Below are 26081 nucleotides of genomic sequence, written 5' to 3' on the forward strand. Positions count from 1 at the left end.
TATGGAGAATTGTGTTAATTAAATTGCAGGTTAAACTCGTCACATTTCCCCAAACCCTCTTAAAAACCTGAGGTATAGTGGTAATCCTTCCAATTCTATTTTCATCAATGGCAAGGTCAGACTGCAATCAAATGATGCAAATGTTGTTTTCTTTGATCGTCTCTATCACTCTCTCTTTCCTCAGTTGATACTTGAACCACCCCTACTATCCCGCTTTCACTTATTCCTTTCAATCAAGCATCTTCTTTCCTTAGTGAGCTTTGTACTTAGTGCTAATCTTCTTTCTCCCTCATTCACCCAAGAAGTAGGGATACCAATCCTTGAACCTTTTTAGACTCATTAGGGGCAGACACCCTTCTCCCCTCCATGGAGAGTATCAATGCTAATGCTTCATGTATCACTGTCACATTTGCTTACTCTTCCCAAGGCTCTTGATCCCTTATTCTACTCCTCTCTCCTAACGTATCTCAGATCTGTTGAACTCCTCCTCCTCATACGCCTTATCACGTAGCTTACAGGACAGGGATAGTGCTGTCTCTACACCCTCATGCACCTCTTTTATTCACTGCCCGTCACAGATTTCTCATTCACTCACAACTATTCTCCACCCTCTCCCATAAAATTGGGCACATTGACAACTCCAGCATCTCACCTTTCAGACCTCAAATCGATCTTTTGAATAAATCCATCCTCCTTATTCTCTACTCTCTGTCCCCAAGCCTTCACTCTCAGACTACTTTGCTGTCCTCTTATTTTGCCAGGCCCACTCTCACCCTACTTTCAAACCTATGTTCTCTAACTAATTCTTCAGGATTTTTACAGTTCATACTGGACTCTAGGTGAACATTCCTCAAGATCCCCGATTGTCACCGAACAGCTCGAAATTAAAGTTCATGAAGAATCCAAGCTCCTAAACCTCCTCTCTATGGCTATACAGCACACCAAAACTTCATTGGCTGTTGGACGCAACCAAGTATGAGCAAATTCAAACTCTAAGTTTGCGAACACGATTACTCTGATTCAACTAACCAAAAAATTGATTTTCTATCCACGACTGTTAATCAGATGTTATTTAACAATCATAAACTCAGTGGCTGTCTTTGTATAGATTACCAAATTAATCACCTATCGGTGAAAAGACAAACATGGGTGGGCTAGGCTACTTAGGAACAACCTCACCCCCATGAACTACATCCAATCTTGATGATGGAAATCTATAGGAAATCTATAGGAACACTGTTGTCTGGAAAAAGCGTTATTTCTACTAATACTGACCACTTTGTACTATTTTGTTACATAAGATGACGGAACATAGTGATTATATTCAAGTACCTGTTGAACCACTAGCCACTCCCTTCTCTAAAACCCTTCGCTCTCCTCTACATAGTATGCTACATAACTGCAGATCTGCAGTAAATAACTGTGTGGAGATATCAACTCATTTTATGTAGATATCCTAGTTCTCAAAGAAACATGGCTCAAAGACACCTCACATAATATTCCAGACCTACTTCTTCATGCATTTCTGTATTCTCTGTTGTGACCATGAAGGCAGATGGAGCAGCAGAGTAGTAGTCATTTATAAGAACTCAATAGGATCTAAATGTTTCCAATTGTTCATTAACACTCTTTTCAATGCTTATCTCTGGAAGTTTCATATTTCACTGCCTCAGCAATTGAATATCATCTATCACCTTCAGGTGACAATAGCACATTCATTGATTAATTTATGGAGCACATTACGAACAAACTGATAATTTCCGAGTCTAGCATTTTCCCTAGAGACTTCAATCAGCATTACAAGGGATGCTAGAGATGCATGGGGTTAATATACTCTCTTTGTTGTGAGCTTTTCCAGCACTGACAGAAACCTACACCTCGAAAGGTTTGATAATTGACGTGACATTACAAAGCATGCCTCACGATATAGAATGATCTTTGTGGATTGGTTCAACCATCTTCAGATCCTTTTTACAGTAGCCATTGACCACTCTAAAACATTTGGATAATAGAAAAAGAGATTATGTTGTTTCAGGACACCAAGACTATTGACATTGTTGCACTAATTTTCCTTCATTAGAACTAAATAAAGTGTCAATGTCTCCACTGTTACTTACAATGTGGGACTTTCATGACGAGTATCTAGCATTAAAATATAATGAGAAAAGACTAAAGCCCTCTGCTTCTTGACTCATTAAAGACCTACTTGAAGATAGAAAATCCATGATAAGACTAGAGAGTAAATATAGACAATCCTTCTCTTTCTCTAATCTGACTCGTAGGGCAGCCAGGAAAAGCTACAAAAATCATGCTTACATGGTGGAGTCCACCAACAACAGGTCACTTTTGGAGACCTCGAAGAATCATTTACAACGTCTGGTTGCAGTAGTGAAACATCCTGAAAGTCAGTCATTTGTGCTAAGATCAATGCTCCTGAATTCAAATATGAAGATTTTGTAAAGTTCTTCACTTCTCCATCCTATTGCTTTCTAGTCAATTGCAACCTGAAACGTAAAGCTCAAATGACATGGTCTCAGTTTACTGAAATACTGGAGTGTAAGCCACTCAGTATTATAACCAAAGTGAAACCCTGATACAACTTTACTGTGTTGTGACTGGAAGCATTTGTAAGTAATTGGTCAAACACATTTCACCTTAATGGACCACCAACTGGACCACCTTAGTCAATCTGTCACTTTTACAAGGTGTTTTCCCTGAGTGTCTCAAAGCTGAGCAAATGTACCCCACTTTTGAAGAAACCCTCAGTGGAAGCTAACAATCTTAACAGCTTCCCTCCTGTTTCAGGACTAACTTTTGTCTGGAAAGTGATGCAAAGTTGTGTAACTCTCAACTATCTCATCATATGGAAGCTAACAATCTTCTAGACAATTTGCACACTGGATTCAAACAGAGCTTATGCACAGATGCTGCTCCACATCAAGTTGTAAATGAGGCACTCTTCTTCCTTAATCCTGGAAGCTCATGCCTATATCTGCTACTAGAATTATTTTGTCTTTAATTCTGTCAATTATATCTCCCTTATCTACATCCTTATAATAGAAAAAGTATTGACGGTGAGGTACTAAACCTGTTCATTTCCTGCTTGTCTAACCATATCCATGTGTTTAAATTAGTTATGCTGTTAGTATATCTACATGTGTCAATCTACAATAAGGGGTCCCTCAAGGCTTCCTATTATCTCCTACACATTTTAATCATTAACTGGAAGCAATCATGGCTATTTTTATCAACTCTGGGATAGTTTATCATCAATATGCTGACAATACCCAGGAGTACATCATGATCTAGTTTCCAAAGGTCATCTCTCTTCTCTCTAATACTTTCTAGAACAATCATTGCCTAAAGGTCAACACTTCAAAAAATTGAGGTTTTTTTTTGCTAATCTCTCCCAAAACATCTAACTTGCCTTTCCAATTGTAGATCAATTCCTGTGCTCTTATGTATTGTAAACTGGCTGTTGTAGGTAATTTTAATCCTCTGGATTTCATCCTTGAAAACAGAATCAACCCACAATTGCAAATCACTCCTACTGTCTAGAGCGTACCTTACCACCTTAGCTTTGCTTGGGCTATCGGTCAATTTATTCTTGAAAATATCCTTAAGACTCTAGTTCAGCTGCTTGTTTTCTCCACAATATAGTAGGGAATGAGAGAACTTTTTTGTCAGAGCACAGAGTGCCCCCCCTCCAATTCATAAGACATTTACACCTAGAGCACCCTAGTCTTTACAATTGGACGAATTCGATCCAAACTCACTTTAGGTTCTTGTTTGATGTATTTATGTGTAGACTGTACCCACTACCTCTTTTAGATAAGGAAATTCTAGATTCCTAAAAAAGGCATGAGGTTAGTGAAATATTAGAGTAGGTAAGAAGGTGCTACTGTGTAAATGACACCATAGGAGAGAATAGTAAGCGAGCCAAGGACAATACACAGGCAGTACAGTATTACATAAGCTGTTGGAATAGACATGGGGGTTGTGGCGCAGAGGGGAAGGAGGGACAAAGAAGGGAGGGATAGGGAACTCTCCTTCTGAATTTCTAAAAAGAAAACCATAAAATGCCATGCAGAGAAAATTGTGACGGAAGGCCACCAACATGTAGATTATCTAGTTTTGGGATCAAGCAGAATAAGCACTTGTAACGAGAGATGTAAAGAATGGGGATTACCAGCCCCACGTAGAAAACAGGAGTGCTGAATCTAGCATGGGGGGGGATTAAAAGCAAAACTTGAACACAGTAAGAAAAGCAATGCAACTTTTTTGCATACAATTTCTGCGATTAAAGTTTGGAATATCTCATATCTCCTGGTTAATCCATTTTGGGACAGACTTTCCACACAGGGTTTTAGCAAATGGTTAAGTTCATGCATTTATTCAGCTGTTCCAGGGACTTCATGCACATGCAATGTTGGGAAAAGCATAAAATCCTGGGACTCCCAAGCATGGTCCTGAAGGTATGAAGTGATTCATTTGAGAACATTTAGCAATAGTACTAAATGTAGAACACTAAAGGTGGCATTCTGGTTTCTAGAGGAGTCTGATGGTCCAATATATCAAACGCTACCACAAAATCCAGGAGGATCATCGGGCGCATTTCTATTTTGCTTCTCTTTTTCCAAGAAAGTAAAGTCTATCAACATCCACTTGTTGTGTTGCAGTTTCAGTGCCACATCCTACTCTGATCCTTAATTGGTGCTACCTCAACAAGATATTTTGCAGAAATGAATGCGCTGAGTTGTATTGCTATTCTACCACTGATGGCAGCATGGAATATACCACTACCCACATAGCAGTTACTGCACAGTAGTTTCAGTGCAAGCTTTCCATAAACAGAACAGATACAATATGGGCAGCAATTGTACAACCTTCACTCACAAAGAGAAGATGCATAGCATGGCAACAACAGTGCTTTCTTCACTCACACACAGAACAGGTATAGACCAGCCACAGCAGTGTAAGCTTGCCTCACACACTGAACACAGAAAGCACACAAATCAACAGTGAACACTTCAGTCACATACATGAACAGATATCACATGCAGCAGTACAAGCTTCCTTCACACACAAAATAGGTGAAGTACAGATCTAGTGCAATTTTTCATTCCTCACACACTGAACAGGTGTAGCATGAATAACAGCAGTGCAAGCTTCCATCCCATGCAGAGCAGACACCTCACATACAGCAGTGTTGAAGTTTCACTTTCGGGGTTTAGCTGTGGCTGCAGCAAAGCAAGCTTCTTTCTATGCTTGCTGCATTCTGCAGCATACATATAGAAAGAAGAAAACACCTCTTGTGGTTGTTTTTGAGCAGGAAGGTGTCCCTTCCGGCACAAAAACAATCATCCCCGCAACGCAGGCACCCTTGCACAATGTGCAAGCGTTGGCACATTGCAGCCAACTGTGCACCAGAGCAGTGGAGAGCTTCGGGATATGTCATATTGTGGTAAATATGACAAATCCCTTTGCTCCGAAAGTAACGCAGCACAGCCAAATGGCTTGCAGCACTGTGCAGCATTACTTTGTTGTAAATATGGCCCAGAATGCACACTGAAACATAACAATGTTATGCGCAAATCAAGGGAAGACGTTGCAACACCTATGCTCCTCCACCCGAGCAGTGCAAGAAGATATCGGCGAAGTGGTGAGCGAAAGGTAAGTGATTTTGAATTTTTTTTATTTAATGTTACCTACCCCGTCGTCTGTCGACTTCCCGGCCCACCCACCCCACCACCCTTACCTGTGCCGGCCACCACTGGGTCCTGGGAATTAGAATTGCCATAGATAGGTCTAGGTATAAGTGCACAAGCAAGAAACAAAAACGAGAATACCGGTTCCACATGCAGGTGCGGTCACTCAGGGCAGTGGTACACACCTGTTTACCATGAAGTGGAAATTCTCGTCCCAACATTAACCTAATGCAAAAATTTAACTTTTTTATGTGTTCTTGACGGTGGCGTGGTTGTTTTGTATTTCTTTATTAAGGCATTTGCTTTTGCGTAAGCCTGTATTCATATACAGTTTAAACTCACTCCCATTTTAACCCTCACTGTGCATATATATATACAATTCACATGTCCAAGCAGAGGAAAATTGTGGAATTATGATTTTAACCAGTTTTTTATTTTGTATTTTGTACCTCTTGATTTCCCCTCATGCCTCTTTTTCCAACCACCCACATTTCCCACCTTCCTATTTAACTCTCACATGTCATGTTTCATCCCCGGTTTCTCCCTTTGCCCCTCTTTTCCTACCTTACTCTTCCTCCTTCTTTCTTCCTTTTTAGGTCTCGTCTGAGCCAGCGTGCATGTGCTGCTCTGCGAGACTTTAAGTAAGGGCTTTCTAACTTTAAACACACGCTTGTGCGTGTGCTTTTTTTTTATCACACCTATTGGCCTTTACGTGCGTCTTTCTAAGAAAGACAGCACGCAATTGGCCAAAGGCGGGTGCATGGCCCGCCTTCTCTCTGCTTTGGCCTAGGGTCCGCAGGGGTGAGCAGCAGTGCCATCTGTAACCAATTATCTTAATTGGACACAGATGGCGGTCAGCGCTGGTCGCGTTGGTATAGTATGAGTCAGTGTTTTCTGATGCCGGCATCGCTTTGGTGGAAGCTACGTTATACGTTGATTCCTTTTTTCCCTTCACTGTTCGTTTTATTTGCTCATCTTCTAGTGTGCATGATTTTACAGAGGTTGCGTGCAATATGTTTTCAGTGGCTCTGTGGTGTCTTTCTAACTAGCGGTGACATGTTTGCCAGTTACCGTGTTCCTTACTCTGAGTACTTTGATCTGGGGATGCTGCAGCATCTTCCAAATTCCATTTTACAGGTCTCGTTGCTTCCAATTGACAATCATCTTTTTATAACTACACAAATAACCGTGTAACTATTTAACACACTGCACAGTTGTATACTTATGTTTAAATCTTGTTCAAATAAATTGGAATTCAATCGCTTTGAAAATTGCAGTTTCATTGTAGTGAAATATGTCCCTAAATTCTACTTTCTCCAATGTGTAAAGGGGTGACCATTTCAGTGGGTGGGGGTAACAGATTGAGAGCGCCCACAAGAGCTTTAATGAGTGTCGGGGTGCTGGTATTGTACAAAATATATTAGAAGGTACTTCAACTCTTAAAAGTGCTGCCTTGTGTCTGCATTCCATGTTTGGAATAAAACTATGTGTGTGATACAACTTCCTTCTGGGTGAAGGAGGGACCGGTTCATTCATGGCATGGACTGGTAGCGCTGCAGGCTTGATGCAGATTGAGAGACTTCCGTATAGAGATACGGTCTATGTGACAGATTTGGGTAGAATTGGCGCGTTTGGCATAGGGTATGGTGACTGACGTCTCAAAACACACATATGTATATTTTTGTTGTTACCAACTTAGAGCTTGCTGCTTCTACTGGTGGGTGGCCACAAACGGAACCAGCCTAGCATGCTCAGCGCACCACAGCATCACTCAGTGCCATAACAGCATCACTCAGTGCCGCAACAGCATCACTCAGCGCTACCACAGCATCACTCAGCGCAACCACAGCATCACTCAGCGCACCACAGCATCACTCAGCGCAACCACAGAATCACTCAGCGCAACAACAGCATCCCTCAGTGCCACCACAGCATCACTCAGCGCAACCAAAGCATCACTCAGTGCAACCACAGCATCACTCAGAGCTACCACAGCATCACTCAGCGCCACCACAGCATCACTCAGTAGCACCACAGCCTCATTCCGCAGCACCACAGCATCACTCTGCGCCACAAAACCATCACTGAGCACTTACACAGCATCACTCTGCGCCACCACAAAGGGAGAAACATCACTCAGGGCCACCACAGCATCACCCAGCACCACAACAGGATCTCTCAGCAGCATCACTCAGCAGCACCAAAGCATCACTCAGCCCCACCACAGCATCACTCCGCAGCACCACAGCATCACACAGCATCACACAGCAGCACCACAGCATCACTCAGCAGCACCACAGCATCACTCAGCAGTACCACAACATCACTCTGCACCACCAAACCATCACTGAGCACTAACACAGCATCACTCTGCGCCACCACAATGCCAGAAAGCATCACTCAGGGCCACCACAGTATCACCCAGCACCACAACAGCATCACTCAGCACCACAACAGCATCACAACAGCATCACTCAGCAGCATCAATCAGCAGCACCACATCATCACTCAGCAGCACCACAGCATCACTCAGCACACTACAACATCACTCAGCGCTACCACAACATCACTCAGCGCCACCACAGCATCACTCAGCACACAACAGCATCACTCAGACCACCACAGCATCACTCAGTGCTACCACAGCATCACTCAGCACTACCACAGCATCACTCAACGCCACCACAGCATCACTTAGCGCTACCACAGCATCACTCAGCATCACCACAGCATCACTCAGCGCCACAACAGCATCATTCAGCAGCATCACTCAGCAGCATCACTCAGCATCACTCAGCAGCACCACAGCATCACTCAGCGCACCACAGCATCACTCAGTGCTACCACAGCATCACTCAGCGCCACCACAGCATCACTCAGGGCCACCACAGCATCACTCTGCAGTACCACAGCATCACTCCACAGCACCACAACATAACTCAGCAGCACCACAGCATCACTCAGCAGCACCCCAGCATCACTCAGCAGTACCACAGCATCACTCTTTGCCACCAAACCATCACTGAGCACTAACACAGAATCACTCTGCACCACCACAATGCCAGAAAGCATCACTCAGGGCCACCACAGCATCACTCAGGGCCACCACAGCATCACTCAGCAGCATCACTCAGCAGCACCACAGCACCACTCAGCCACACCACAGTATCACTCAGCAGCACCACAGCATACCTCAGCAGCACATCAGCATCACTCAGCAGTACCACAGCATCACTCTACGCCACCAAACTATCACTGAGCACTAACACAGCATCACTCTGCACCACCACAATGCCAGAAAGCATCACTCAGGGCCACCACAGCATCACCCAGCACCACAACAGCATCACTCAGCAGCATGACTCAGCAGCACAACAGCATCACTGAGCGCCACCACAGCATCACTCAGCGCCACCACAGCATCATTCAGCACCACCACAGCATCACTCAGTGTCACCACAGCATCACTCAGTGCCATCTCAGCATCACTCCGCAGCACCACAGCATCACTCAGCAGTACCACAGCATCACTCTGCAGCACCACAGCATCACTCAGCAGTACCACAGCATCACTAAGCACTAACACAGCATCACTCTGCACCACCACAATGCCAGAAAGCATCACTCAGGGCCACCACAGCATCACCCAGCACCACAACAGAATCACTCAGCACCACAACAGCATCACTCGCTAGAATCACTCAGCAGCACCACAGCATCACTCAACATGACCACAGCATCACTCAGCACCACCACAGCATCACTCAGCAGCACCACAGCATCACTTAGCGCTACCACAGCATCACTCAGCGCCACAACACCATCACTCAGCAGCATCACTCAGCAGCATCACTCAGCATCACTCAGCAGCATCACTCAGCAGCACAACAGCATCATTCAGCGCACCACAGCATCACTCAGTGCCACCACAGCATCACTCAGTGCCACCACAACATCACTCTGCAGCACCACAACATCACTCCATAGCACCACAACATTACTCAGCAGCACCACAACATCACTCAGCAGCACACCAGCACCACTCAGCAGTACCACAGCATCACTCTCTGCCATCAAACCATCACTGAGCACTAACACAGCATCACGCTGCACCACCACAATTCCAGAAAGTATCACTCAGGGCCACCACAGCATCACTCAGGGCCACAACAGCATCACTCAGCAGCATCACTCAGCAGCACCACAGCATCACTCAGCAGTACCACAGCATCCCTCAGCGCACCACAACATCACTCATCGTCACCACAGCATCACTCAGCACCACCACAGCATCACTCAGAGAAACCACAGCATCACTCAGCGTAACCACTGCAGCATCACTCAGCGCAACCACAGCATCACTCAGCACAACCACAGCATCACTCAGCATACCACAGCATCACTCAGCGCCACCACAGCATCACTCAGCACCACCACAGCATCACTTAGCATTACCACAGCATCACTCAGCAGCACCACAGCATCACTCAGCAGCAACACAGCATCACTCCGCTGAGACACAGCATCACTCAGCGCTTCCACAGCATCACTCAGCGCAACCACAGCATCACTCAGCGCCACCACAGCATCACTCAGCGCCACCACAGCATCACTCAGCACCACCACAGCATCACTCAGCATTACTCAGCAGCACCACAGCATCACTCAGTAGCACCACAGCATCTCAGCGCAACCACAGCATCACTCAGCGCAACCACAGCATGACTCAGCTCAACCACAGCATCACTCATCATGACCACTGCATCTCAGTGCCACATAATTACACACCACATAATTACACTCTACTCAATGGAACATAAATACACTCAACATAATACCAGTCACTACCACATAATTACACATCACTGAATTACACTCTATTCAATGCAACATAAATACACTCCACATAATAACACTGTGCCACATAATTACACACCATATAATTACACTCTACTCAATGCAACATAAATACACTCAACATAATACCACTCAGCATGACATAGTTACACGCCACATAATTAATATTCAACTCAATGCAACATAAATACACCCCACATACCACTAAATAACACATAATTACAAGCCACATAATTACACTCTACTCAATGCAACATAAATACACTCCACATAACACCACTCAGTGCCACATAATTACACGCCACATAATTACACTCTACTCAATGCAACACAAATATACTCCATATAATACCACTCAGTACCACATAATTACACGTCACATAATTACACTCTATTCAATTCAACATAAATACACTTCACATAATACCACTGTGCCACATAATTACACTCTACTCAATGCAACATAAATACACTCCACAAAATACCACTCAGTGCGACATAGTTACGCACCACATAATTAAACTCTACTCAATGCAACATGAATACACTCCACATACCACTCAGTACCACAAAATTACACACCACATAATTACACTCTACTCAATGAAACATAAATACACTCCACATAATACCACTCAGTGCCACATAATTACACGCCACGTAATTATACTCTACTGAATGCAACATACACTCCACATAATACCACTCAGTGCCACATAATTACACGCCACATAATTATACTCTTCTGAATGCAACATACACTCCACATAATACCACTCAGTGCCACAAAATAACACGCGACATAATTACACTGAACTCAATGCAACATAAATACACTCCACATAATACCACTAAGTACCACATAATCACACGTCACAATTACTATATTCAATGCAGCATAAATACACTCCACATTTTACCACTCAGTGCCACATAATTACACACGTAAGCATCACCTAAACATCACCTAAGCATCACGTCAGTCTGCCCTCTGAAACTGGCATCTGTTGATTCTTCCCTAGTGTCTGTCCACTGCTCGTGTTCTAATTAAAGTACTGTTTTCCAACCTCCACTCCCCCGTTATTTATGTCCCGCTCCCCCATAACAAATAAAATTATAACAAACAAGCATGAGAACAGACAGGAAGAAGTTGCCAGCAGTGCAACTACAATAAACTAGAAGACATTTTTTTATGTTAAAATCATTTTTTAATCAGGTTGTTCAGTTGTATATAATGTCGTCTTGGTTTGTAGAAAAGCAACAAAAATGCTCAACACTGTTTATTATAACTTTTCAGCATGATGCGCAGCAGCCACAATGCTCTACAACATAGCCAAATGTTTTGGCTAAACACAGAAGGTCCCAAAAGCGAGACCTATTGGCTATGCCAATGCTTGTTCTGTCTTACAATAGTCTGATGATGAAAAATAAGTCCTGGCCCCTAAAAACGTGGCCATTACCTGCAGAAAGAAACCATTTCCGTGAAGTTTTGCAAATGATACTGGATGGCCACAAGAAAAAAAAAGACTTTTACAACTTCGAATATCTCTAGTATAGACCATCGCCCAAAATAATTTATGTATGAATATAAACACTGAATATTTCAGTATTTACAAGACCGGACAAAATGAAGAGTTCCTGTGTTTGCGTTTTGCAACAGTTCTGCAGAAGTTTGTCAAGCTCATTTTATTTTAAGAGAGGCCAAGTAATTACCCTGAAATCCAGAGCTGCTGAAGGAGACACAGCAGTTTGTGAGGGAGAGGTTGGGGGGAGGTAAGGGGGAGCTAATCGTGATGAAAGCCACAAGACCACAAATATAATGCGCGAGTATCAAAGGACTGATTACCAGATGTATACATTGCAACGCTAATTATATGCTTCCCCAAATCCCCACAACAGGAAAACAATATTTACCTTTTTTTTGCCTTGAATCCTGTCAGTTGATGGTAATTTCTTTAATGGTCAAAAATAGCTTCAGATCTTTGCTTTGTTCTTTCGATATGGTCACCATAAGTGTTTCCAGTTGGACCTCAAAGAACTTCGGCAGCAGCGAAAATGCGCGAGGCAATCAGGGCGCAGGGAGGGGATTACTTGAAAGAAAGATCCGCTATCAACAGGCTTTTCTTACATCCGCCGCGCACAGTCAGATTTGATGCGAGTGCTGTGCGTTTTCAGTCTTAGGGATAATGACATAATGCTATTTGCATCAGTCGTTCCCAAGCGAAGTCAGCATATTTAACAGATCCGCCACTTTATGAGAGGCAGGGACAATCTATAGTAAAAAAGAAAATACCCAAAGCAACACAGGATTATTTAGGTTTTAATTAAGTGATGTCTCCATACAGTTTTTTAATAAATGCAGGTTAAAAGTGACAAGCGCGCTGTTACAGTGCAGTACCCGAATCAACAGTGTTTGAGAGTGAGACAAGTAGGTGTGTCTAATAAAATTTGAAAAAAGCGCACTGTCGCGGGTACTTGCATGTTAAAATGCCATTTCCCAGGAGTCCTGCTCTGACGGTATCACAGGCGCAGCTCCTGCCCTTCAAGGTCCTGATGTAAGGATGCAGACTATAAAGTCTTCTCCAATAGGGCACCTTATCGACTGGCAGTAGCGGCTCGTGGAGGGAGTTCGGTGGTGCAGTGAGGCGGGGCGGGGGAGGGGCAGGGTGGGGAAATGTAAACACCGGAATATGGATGAACGGAGGTACTGGGGCAGTGTAATTTTGGCCCCGCCCATTCATGTTTGAATTGGCCACATATATGTTTACACGTGGCCTTATGTAGTTGTGTGATGTAGCTTTAGTAACGTAATGTGCATTTGAACAGATACAGAAGGTGCATTTACTATGTAATCTTGACTTTCATATGAGTGTGCATATTAATGTTTTCTCTTACAGTAACAACGAATTGAAGTTCTCACATATATCTGCATTTGTGTGGTTTGAATAACATTGTTAATTCTTATATATTTGCATATTCATTTAAATAATACTCTGCATTTATTTTCTGACTGAAAATATATAATTTTGAATAGTGCCCCACATCTATATTGTAACTGTATATGTATCTGTAATCATGCATTTAAACATGTACTGAAATGCTTGCCTCTCTAAGTTGACCAAAGTCCTTAAGGATTGGGATTTCTTAATGTTTAACGTGAACGTTTGCTTTGGATGCAATCTTTTTCTCTCCTTTGCAGGTGAAGTTGCATGAATTCATGGTTAAACAAAAGTATATTGTGTGAAAGAGATAGTGAGGCTCGAAAAGAGTATCTTTTGCAAGGACAAGAAGCTCTCACGAATGAAGGGAGGACTACTGTTCATGCGGAATAGGGACACAGAAGGAATTCAAGGACATTTTAATATGTGTACCAAAGGAAAGAAATCTCGAGTGCAGTTGCCAAGTTTTGTTGTTTGAAGATGGAAAATTATGAGAAATGTGACATGGGATTCTCAAAGGTTCTGCTATAGGTATTATACAGCCTCAGAGCCAGCCGTGGCGGGCTCTATCATCCATTAAAGCCCCGCTCCAACATTAAAGGCCCAAGCCGAAAGCGAGGGCCTTTAACAAGGCAGTGGGTGGTTAATGGCAAGTAATGTATGCTGCTTTTAAACGTCTATTGTGTAAAGATTGTTATTTCCTGTTTTGAAACAAACAATTCTAATTGGAATTATTGACATTTTACCTAAAAATGAAATATTTTAAGGTAATTTGTGATTTGATTGATAATAGGAGATGTAATAATACCTGTTAAGGAAGGAGAAGAAGCATCATCCGAAGATACCGTAGGTCATTATATGGCATTAAATGTAAGGCTTCACACTTGTATTTGGCTTATACAATGGCTCAAGATCACCGAGAGAGAAGGTGCCCTGGCATTTCCACGCTATGGTGCATTTAATGTGAGAGTCATTGAAAACTTGAGGAGGATTTTAAATGAGATGAAACCACAGCCTAGACCTACACAGTTTAAAGCACTCAATGCTTGGGAGCATGCGGCTCAAGCCATAGAGAGCGATAACAGGGAAGAGCTAGAAAGGCAGTCTGCACTTATGCTGACGCTAGGCGGGACGCAGAACAGAAGAAGTGGAGAACAGACATGATAGAGGAAGCTAAGTTGTATCCTGCGTTGACCGGCAATGGATTTGAGAAGGGCAGACTTGAAAAAAATGAGGGAGAGGGGAAAAGAGGCAGGGGAATCAGCTGCGGAAGGTGGAAACTGTGACAGCGATACTAGTGATAGTCTTTTAGATGTGTTGTTGTCAGAGCGTCCGCCTCCATACAATGAGACCCAAATAAGAGGAGGTCGAAGCGCTGATGCCAGTGGAAATTCTGGAATTGGTACTGCACCAGTAAATGTGAGTCCTAATGCGATGGGGGTCACACCTGTGAATATTATTCAAAACTCGGTGGGAGGGAGTCCTGGTATTTGTGTCCCTGGCCCCTCCGCAGCTTTAAATGTATCCTATGCTCTCCGGTGATGTCTCAATCACCATTGACCCCGTAGTCCCTACATATAATCCCAGCTCCACAAGAAGTGTTACACATGATTTGGCTGTTCCTACTGAGGCTCAGTAGCTTTTCTTAGACAACCTCATGTATAGACAGTAGGATCAAAACTTTCAATCTACTCACCAGACTTTGTTTCTCATTTTTTGTCTTGCAGCTGCAGAATTCCTCATTAGCTTTCTGTATTGAGGATAGATTTTGTTAGACTTTTGGATTTCCATTAGTAATTCTGTATTTTTATACTGTGTTTCTGAGACTGATTTATATCAGCTTGACTTTGAATTTGTAAAAAATCCATACTTAATCCCATCTTCTAACTCAGAGTTTTACTCTATGGCTAAATGGGTTACACTGTAATTGTTATATTGTAGTTGATCCTATCTCCTTTTATTCCTAAGGCACCTGCAAACTTCCATTGCAGGGGTAAGGAAGACGGAGTCAAAATTCGATGCAAATATTTTTGTATGTTTACTCACAGGAAAAATACATCAAATAAACATGAATCATATGTGACTCTGTGTTTTTAATTCAAAATTGCACGTTCAAGTAACTGAGAAAGCATGAAGAAGTTGTATGCTTATAACAATGTTTTTCAACAAAACAAACAAGTACAGTTGCCAAAATAAAGGTCCTATTTCTAGAGCCTTCCAAGTGATGGCAGTTGGAAGCAGCCGACACATGTTTCATTACTTGCGATAACTTTTTCAAGGCTTATTTATTATACATGTACATTTTCCTTTTTGAGCGAGTAATCTCGGGTACTAAATAAATGCAGCAATGATTTTTAGTAGCGACCCTAAAGTTAACTTTTTTGGAATTCCAGTTCAGTAATGTCTCATCCAACTGGAAGGTAGATAGATTTTTTTGTAGATAAATCTTCTGCAAGAGTTAAAATAGGTTTGTTCGCCCCTTTGTTCTACAGCGGTTAATTGTCCAAATATTATTGACACAGGCTATTAGTCCATCTTGGTATGGACTAATAGCCTGTGTCTTCTCCCCTGAGGTACTAGGATCGCCCCATTTTCAGACAACAACCTACTCTAAAAAGGGCATACCATAGCCCATGCCGTACTTTACAATCATACCAAGATGGACTAATAGCCTGTGTTGAAAAACAATGCTATAAGCATACATCTTCATGCTTTCTCAGTTATTTGAACGTGCTGTTTTGACAATTTTGAATTAAAAACACAGTGTCACATATGATTCATGTTTATTTGATGTATTTTACCTGTGAGTAAACATACAAAATTATTTGAAGAATTGGGCTTTATAAGTGACAATACTGCTATAGATTAATTCAGAGACTGCTTATGTTAACTATTAGAGTGCCGAGGTACAACATTTTGTGTAAAAAATACAATAACGAGTGTCATCTGAATACTCGTCAATCCAACATCCTTGGTAGTGTGATGTTTCTGTCGTTGTTACCTTGAGGAGCACCCTAACTCATAAAAAAATTAAAAAACGAAATTAAAGAAATATACTATTAACGGACTGATGAGCGACTGTTTAGACCACTACTACCGTGTTGTGATATTGTCAAAATTCGATGCATTAGCACAACCTTGCATGGGTACTCTTAGTAATATATCCAAACTATTAGTACAGCCCGAGGTGCCACAATGAAGCCAATTCATTATTTCCACCTGGTCAATCTTTCTTGTCACAGCCCCTATTTCGACGAAAGAGGAGTCCCTATCCTGGAACGTATTCAATCTTAGCTGCCCTAAAAAAATACATTTTATATTCTCTCATTCACTGACTCCTCACCTTGAAGTCTTGTTGGAGTTTCATAAAGCTACATACATCAGTGATGCTGTAAGTTAATGCATTTAGGTATGTTCCCTTTCTGTCCCTGAGAATGACAATCTTGATTTGACCTTGATGGTCTGTAATGGTCTGTAAGAGGGTTACCATACCTGTGACTTCTATGAACTGAACTATCATCGCAGGCTGGCAACTCTTGTCTGTCCCTGAATGCACAGAAAACCACAAACTGCTCTGTATGTTTATTTCACTACAAATGTAATTTTAAAGGGCTATGTAGCAGGATTGTTCTGGCACTTTATAGCTCACGACTCTGATATGTTTCTGTTTTAAAAGACACACAATTGATGAATGGAATGCACAACAAATCAAAATATTCACCCCCAGTCAAGAGATCTTGGTTAAATCCATCATTCTTTTGCTCACCATGCTAGCCCAGTGTTGACCTGGCCATATTTAAATCAGTCTTGACCCTGTGCCTCAACGGAACAGTCCAGCCCAAACTGCCAAGCCAGGTCCTCCCTGGACTGAAAACAAGCATCATAGGACCGGTTTTGGGTTTTCACCAGCCAGGATAGCTTGAATCCAGTGGCACAGTGAGCCCGGGACCCATGTCTGGGCATACCTGGCGCACTTAGGTCGAGAAAGCAAAAGACACACAATTGATGGACGGAATGCAGAACAAATCAAAACATTCACCCCCAGTCAAGAGATCTGGGTTAAATCAATTATACTTTTGCTCACCATGCCCCTCAGTTTAGACCTGGCCATATGCACTTCATGAGAGTGCATCTGTTTTCCACCTCTCTCCCTCAAGTGCCTTTCCCTGCCAAATATCGACCCTTTCTGCTCTGTGTTGCTCTCTTCCTTGTGTGCTGCATTTTTATCCTTTATTTTTATTTCACACAGACCCACTTCCTGTTGCTTACTCCTGACCTGTTCCCCCAACTACTCCTTTGCCTTTCCCCAACGCGTGATCCTTTTTTTTATATTTTAATTTGTTTTAGAGGGCCAGGTAGCAAATTACTGACAGCCCTTCTGCCTTAAGAAAATGCCTGCACACTTTTTTTACTGCTCCATCTGGAATCGATAAACAAAATAAATAGTGCCCACATCATTTCGTAGTCACACAAATGTGTTATGATGCAAGTTTGTGCTTGCATGATGATGCACGTGCATGCACACATCTACTCACTGGTGAAGCTAATAGGGGGGGGGGGGAGAATGGGCTATTGCCACCTGGCCCTTGCTCTTTTGTTACCGAGATGCTCTTGTCTGGCGCATGATATGATCAGGATATTTGCTTTTATAATTGAAATGCAAGCAGTTCATTTGCTTAAGATGCATTTCATTTCCTTAAGAAGCACACCAAGTTCTAATTTTTTCAACTGAATTGTTTGCATTTCAGAAGTAAAGTGTATCACAATTCATGTTTCCTGACTTGATTGAATTAACCCAGGCAGAGGCACAACACCAGCGAGAATTTGTGCTGCCACAAAGTGACACAAAGTTATGCAAAGTTTTGATAGGGAATTTACTTTCCAGGGCAAAACTTTTGCACAGGAAAGGTGCCCTTTTTGAAGCACAAATAGTGCTATGCTCTGTTTTGCGCTAAATTGTGTCAAAGGGGTTTTCCATATGATGTGCTTTGGCAGTCCAATGCTGCCACCCATGGTTATTGACACAAAGACTGATCTACAAAGCCTATGAGACCCGGATTTGCATAAAAAAATATCATCTCCTTGAGAGAGACGTAAAACAGGAGAAAAAAGAAATATTTCTATTTGTCCTTACATTTCACACATTGCATGTGAGCTGCACTGTACAACACGCATCCAATGAGTTTAATGTTAAAAACATTTCTAACTGTAGTATTATGTACTGGAAGGACATCCTTCCAAAACCTATGTTACACATAACACATAAACCTTTGCACCGTGGTGCAAAAGTGTGTGTGTGTGTGTGGCACTTGGCAGCACGTGTGTGCACCAGCACAGTGGGAAAAAGAGAGTAGCAGCGGGCCATATGGCTCTACACTGTTTTGTCCCCCTAGTGCAACACTGCGCTGCATCATTGGTTGCTGCACTGAGTTGCACTATAATTTAACATGTCTACCCCCATGTGTTGACATGGAGGGCACTAATGGCCACCCGCAAATGAGAGTTGCTAAGTGCACACAGCGAGACAGAGGTCAACGGACAGATTTACTAATAACTCATGCAATGCAGTGAGCAACCAAAGTTGCTATGTTGAGGCAGAGGGAGAGGGCTGGCAGGGCCATATCTACTAAGATATGGTGATACTCCTCTCTTCCCAAGCACTGATGCATTTTTAGGCTGTCCAGTGCCAACCACACATCTATGCACAATAGGGCAACGATGTCTGCATGATGTCTAGCATAGGTTTTGTGCTGGAAGTATTACTTTCCAGTATTAAATACTACATTCAAGCATACTTTAAACATTTTGCCACTTTGAATGAGTACTGTGCAGTGCATCAAAGTGTAATCAAAAACACACTCTCCTACTTCTAAGGAGTAGATTTTGGTGCAAAGTCCTGTCTACCATTATTAGTAGATTGTAGATGGCGCTTTGTGTCTTAAACCATCCACACTTCACTTATGTAATGCCTTCCCCGCACAGTGAAAATGCATTTCTGAGAAGACCACTACCTGATACTCCCACATGCGTCTGCTACTCAGAATTAGGGTTAACGTATGTGGAAGACCATGTAAAACTTGCACCCTTAATGTTATGATTTTTTGGTTGGTCAAAGTTAGAGAAAATCCTTATCCAAGACTTCATCACCGATTGTCTCCAGCATGACAAAATACATAATATTGCATGGCTGACATATGTAAAGGATCAATTTACCCTGGTAGGCCGACCGCAATGTTTTGATAACCCATAACCCTCAGTGTATCAGTTCCTCAATCAAAGCAAGTGTTAAAACAGAATTATTCACTATGTTGATCAGAAGAAGAGAAGCTCCAGTGTGTAGAGAGGGTTGCTGCTCCTTAACTTTTAAATTACTACAAATTGTATGGAGTCCTTTTTAGGTCTCGCCTATGAAGAGCGCATGTGCTGCTTAGGAGGAGACCTCTTGAAATCGATTTGGTTTTTCGCCCAAAAACGTGAACGCATTGCATTGCTTTCAATGGCAATGTGTGCACGTTTGGCGATTTCCTATGAAACCATCTGTTTGTAATTAACTTGCAAACAGATGGTGCCCCTTGCTCGCTACCGCAAGGGAAACAGGCGCTGGACCCCTCTCTCTCCCCTCCCCCTGCTGCCTCCTCCTCTCCTCGTCAAACTTGGTTTTTTCGGATGGTCGATGACGACCTTTATTTGCCTCCGGTTGAAAGGAAAGTATTGGGTCTCCAGCACTGTGAAGATTGCTTAACTTGGATTTTTTTTTTCTTTTAAGGTATGCGAGCATTTATCAGCAATACGGCACCACTCGCACCGTTCATTCAGGGCATTGTTTTTGTTTAGTAAGAGGCACTGGCGTCTCTATTTTCTGCATCACGGGCTCTTGGTCGACAGGGTTTCACTTTCTTTGGACATTTGGGGCATTCGGGCTTGGTTCAGTTCAGTTTGTTTGGGGAGAGCGGTGTGCATGTTGTGTGGGTGGAAAGGGTGGGTATCTTTGTAAACAAAATAAAGGAGAATTTATAGTTTATCTAAATGTATGCTGCCTGAAGTAGTTTGTTTTGCTTTTACTTTGCACTGCTGCCTTCAGTTTTTACGCAACCTGTTTATGTACTTGCAAGGGAGAGTGTACCACTAAGTTATAGATTACCTCTCTAACTATCTTGAACATAAGGGGGTATGCTGCCATGACCTATATTGTCTTCAACAATCTAGATAAACAATAGTAGCAGTAAGCTACTTACTTACTAGGTCAACTAGTTCACTTTATTCCATAGTAGTCTAACCTAAATATAGATGAAGCAATAACAGGAAAGGTATCACAACTTCACAAGCGAGATCTACTTCCAGTTCCACCCAAGTGAGCTCCAACTGTAGGATTGAACAACAGAATGAGTATCCATCATAGCCAACTGAATGGAAATAAATAGAATGAGTTAGTGGGTTATATCAAAGCTTTACAAAGAATTGACACCAGAGTACTACACATTGATGACACAACAAGAATACCTGATAGTGATAAAATAACAAAACATCATTTGGCTAATGGGTAGCTAGTAGTAACTTAGTTACAAAATCCTCAAGCCATAAAAAATGGACTCAAAGTCTGGAGTGGACAAGCTTAGGCATTTACGGTTACGCAACACAAGGCCTGAATGATGCTGATGACTGATGTTTTTAATTCAATATCTAAAATATGGATCAGTTTTCATGCGCTGGTGGGTAAATTTGGCCAGTGTGGGCTATTGCTTAGAAGATCCTGCAGTAAGTTGGTGTGGCTTTCACCACATCCGCCCCACCAAGTATGTGATCCATTGATGGTGTAAAATAAGTCACACCTCAATAAATCACACAGCTCGGAGGAAGAGGGTTAGGAGTCTGATGAATGGATGGGAAAGCGGATATGGGGAAAGGTTTGACAAAGATGAACACTGCACAAGGACAACATTCATCTGGGCAATGAGCAGCACATCATCCATCATCAATCTGTTGTGGAAGGAAACAAAGGAATGAGTTTGACAGGGTAATGTTAAATGCATTCAAACAGTCGTTCTGCACCGAGACTTTAATTGGTCTGGAGTGTCTTCTAGGTTGGGAATGAAGTGAACCCACCCACCTACCCCGTTCTCCAAATATGATTGTTAAAAGAAAAATGATACTGTATTGCAAAATTAGGAGGGGCATCTGCATTCTCTTCGGGAATGTCCATTACTCATGGGTGCCTGTCTGGACTGGTCCGGTAGGTAAGCAGGAGTATTGAGCTCATCTTTCGCCTATTGTTAGTGCAGGAGACTAGATTTAGAAGCCCTGCGTATTGTAAAACAAACTATATTTTACAGTCAAGGAGAAGGACAGAATAAAAGTAAGCTTCATGAGGAGTGTATCATGAAGACTCAGAAGCAAAGCAAGAAAAAAAGGGTGACTCAGAGTTTCACTTTTGCCACAAGTCCAACACACACACAGCAGCATTTCACAACACACACCTCTCTCCATTCCGCATAGCTGAGTACTAGGCCTCAAATTCATGGTTTACCTTTGAACTAAAGTCCATAACCTCTTGCTTCTAGCTGTTGATGAGGTAGCCACACAGCACCAGCCTTCTTCCATACTCCTCCTGACTCAGAGTAACTCCGTCCCAGACCAGCCATCATGACCCAAGCAAGATATACGTGTAGTGCACTGCTGTAGTGTTAAAGGAAAAGTAGGGAAACAGAATTGCAGAATTTTGCACAGATTTTTGTTTGTTCGCTAAAGTGACTGTTCTGGTCACTGAATAACCCAAAATAAAGGAGAGGACCCTGCAATTAAATCTGGCTAAGTGTGAAAGGGCTAATCACCTCCAGGGAAAAGAAATTGTAGCTAATCACTCAGGCCCCACACATTGCAAATTAATCATCTCAAGAAAGTTCCTGCATTACTGTTCAACCCACCCTCCATCACTGTCAGCCACCTCATGAATCATCAATCATCACTCACAATCACTCAATAATCAGATCACTTATTAGTGCAATGGTTAGTTACCTGTTCCAATCCAAGCACGTTGGTAGGTACACTATCTCCCCTTTGATGCAAACAACAGATTAGACTTTGGCAGTCTTTTAAATCAGATAATTGTCAGGGGCATCCATCCTAGATGATGACAAAAATATCATAGGAGTGGACCATAAAGGTTAATTGATTTTCGCTATGTAAATTTGTAAAGGCCAATCACCTCCAGGAAAAAAACTTAATGGCCATCACTCAGGCCCCAAAAATTGCAAATCAATCATGTCAAGAAAGTTCCTGCATTACAGTTCAACACACACCCTCCCTCACTGTCAGCAATCACATCATGAATCATCAATCATCATTACTCACTTGCCATTGCAATAGTTGTAATTACTTCTTCCAATCCAAGCATGAGTAGTTTAGGTATTAGGTATCCATCTTTGATGCAGGCAACACATTGCAATTCGTTATTGGCAGGCACTCTTGTAAATCAACAATCTTCTTAGGCAAAACTGCTAGTGCTAAGTGAGGCGAAAAGGGATAGGCAATAGGCATGCGAGGGGGGCAGGCAGTGTCTCTAATGTCAAGAAGAAATTGTGGAGGCTTCTTCTATGCACATTGGTCCAATGGCAATCCGGCAATATATGTGACTAAATAATGATGGGACAGCATAACATCGACACAAAAATAATAATGTTCAACTAGCTATTTTTTTTTGTTTTTTGCAAAGATAGAAATTCAACGAGAAATAGTAAAAAAGTGCTATAGTGGCACTGGCATTCATAGTCTAGGAAGTAGAGTTTGACCTCAGACTCAGGTGATTAACCCAGAAGTTGATCCGCTAACACACTTGATTTAATTTCTGACCATTCATCCTCCTTCTCCTCCTGTGCTGTTTCAGGAACAGTGTAATTGTGTGGTATAAAATGTCGGTTCATTTTGATCACAGTCAATCTCTCCACGTTTTGAGGCGAGAGACTGGTCCTTCTCACTGTAACAACCACACCAGCTGCCCTGAACACACGCTCAGCAGAGAAACTGGCTACTGGACAGGACAGATACTTTATTGCCAGTCAGCTGAGCTCTTGCCATTGCTCATCTTCCCATACCAATACATCAATGGATTTTGATCCACATAGACCTCTTTTGAATCATCCAGATACTCCTAGAACATCCTGTGGATTGTCATTGGTGCTGCCACTTGCTCAACCTGTTTTGCCATCAGCTCTGCACTGGACTTACGCCCTGCTGATTGAAACCAACACAAAGCAGAGGTTCGGTCCTGTCCATCTCTTGCTGTTGTTGCTGGTGTTCCGTTTGATGTTGTTGTTGGCTGCTGTGAGTCAAGACTGCTGTTAGAACCGGGATTCCCTAGTTGGCTGAGGTAGGTACCTTAGGCCAAGTAGGGACCCTCGCATCCACGTCAGGGAAAGGAAGGACACCTTCTCAGATAGCCCCTGCTCACCCCCTCGGTAACTTGGCATGAGCAGCCAGGCTTATCTTCAAGGCAAATATGTAAAGTATTTGCAACCACGCTCTCAGTGACCCAATGATGACACCACAAAAGGACTCCACACAAGTTTTGTAGAAAAGCAAGTATATGTTTATATAAACAGATATACGAGGAGACCACACGATAAAAATCCAACAAATGCGTATTTGTAATATTCCTCCTGGCCGGTTATTAATGAGCAATTCTAGATGATCCAGTGCAGTCCTAATGCAATGCTATGCAGTTCGTATTGCAAGAATCAGACACTTTGTAATGTAAAAAAAATACAGTTCGTTATGCAACAATCCAGCATAATGCAATGGTCGTAATGCAACAATCAGGTACTTCGTTATGCAAACTAATGCAATGCGTAATGCAACAATCAGGCAGTTTGTTATGCAGAAACAATGCAATGCGCAAGGCACTTAGGCACTGATCACGGTGCTTTAGACGGTCTCTCTGTCACTCAGACTGTCTCGCTGTTAGCCTCCGCCAACATATGCCCCCAACACTGGTATGGTGTAAACCAAAGTGAGGCTCCACACTCCGACTCTGGTACTGCCACTCCTTGGCAAGTACGGGCCGCGATATGAGCTGGAACAGAGGCTTGCGCTGCAAGAATGGGAGAGGTCGAGAGAGCCTCTCTCCGGGCCCACACCCCGCCCCAGGCGACGACACACATTACCTGGAGGGTGCGACCTCACTCTCCTCTCCTCTTCTAGCGACTTGGGCCTCCGATGCGACTTAGTTGATCCCGGGCCGATGGCAATAATGAAGATCTCAGGCTGCAACAGAGCACACGGACACAGCGTCGCTGAGGCTCCCTTGAGTTTCCGGTGTGCACCGTCACAGGTCAATCCTCACAAAGGTCTCCGGCTGCACGAAGCACACGCACACAGCGTCGCGGAGACTCCCTTGAGTTCAAGGTGCACACGGTCATAGGACAATCCTCACGAAGCTCTCAGGCTGCACAAAGCACATGTACACAGCGTCCCTGAGACTCACTTGGACTCCGGGTGCACATGATCACAGGGCAATCATCACGAAGGTCTCAGGCTGCAAAAAGCACACGCACGCAGGGTCGCTGAGACTCACTTGGACTCCTGATGCCCACGATCACAGGGCAATTCTTACGAGGGTCTCATGCTGCAAAAAGCACAGGCACAGAGCGTCGCTGAGACACACTTGAACTTCAGGTGTGCACGATCACAGGGCAATTCTCACGAAGGTCTCAGGCTGCACTAATCACACACACACAGCTTCGCTGAGACTCACTTGCACTCCGGGTGCACACGATCACAGTACAATCCTCACATAGGGCTCAGGCTGCAAAAAGCACACGCACACAGCATCACTGAGACTCGTTTGGACTCCAGGTGCCCACGATCATAGGGAAATTCTTACGAAGGTCTAAGGCTGCACGAAGCACACGCACACAGCATCGCTGAGACACTTCTAGAAACTTTTGTGTTCCTGAATTTCCTCAACAGGGAGCCAGCTCTCCTCAGGCCCTTGGGGTTAAGTTACTGCAGGACAAAGCACAGCAAAGTCCTTTCAAGCAGGGGGACACAGCATACAGCAAAGTCCCTTTAGCCTCTCCTTGGTTAAAGCAGCAAACTGCAGGCCAGCCCCAGAACACACAACAAGAGTCAGTCCTTTCCTTCAGTCTATTCAGCTGTTTCTTCCTTGGCAGAGGTTCCTCTTGACCACGAAGTAGTTTCAATCCTTCACAGTCTTGAACAATCCAATTCTATTTCCTTCCATTCCAACGTTCAGGGTTTTAAGCTCTCATAGTTATACCCCTAAATGTCTTTGAAGTCTTTGTGTTCAGAGGGGCACTGACCCCTGTCCAAACCAGTTCTGGGTGTCTCCCTGCCAGTGACACCTTTTTCCTTTGATAGTGGGGGTCTGGGTTCTTAATTACTCAGCAGGAGATGGAGCCATTGTTTTATGGCAGCAACCCAGGCCTCTTCGCCTCCAGGGGCTACTCCTCCCCCTCCACTCCAGATGCAGGTCAGCCTGTTGCTGTCTCACCTCCTCCCCTGGGTCAAGACATTCCCCAGATCCTATCACTTTCAAATCTAGACAGTCAATCCACAACCAGGC

The sequence above is a fragment of the Triturus cristatus genome, chromosome 2_2 (assembly GCF_964204655.1).
Source record: "Triturus cristatus chromosome 2_2, aTriCri1.1, whole genome shotgun sequence".
Taxonomy (NCBI): domain Eukaryota; kingdom Metazoa; phylum Chordata; class Amphibia; order Caudata; family Salamandridae; genus Triturus; species Triturus cristatus.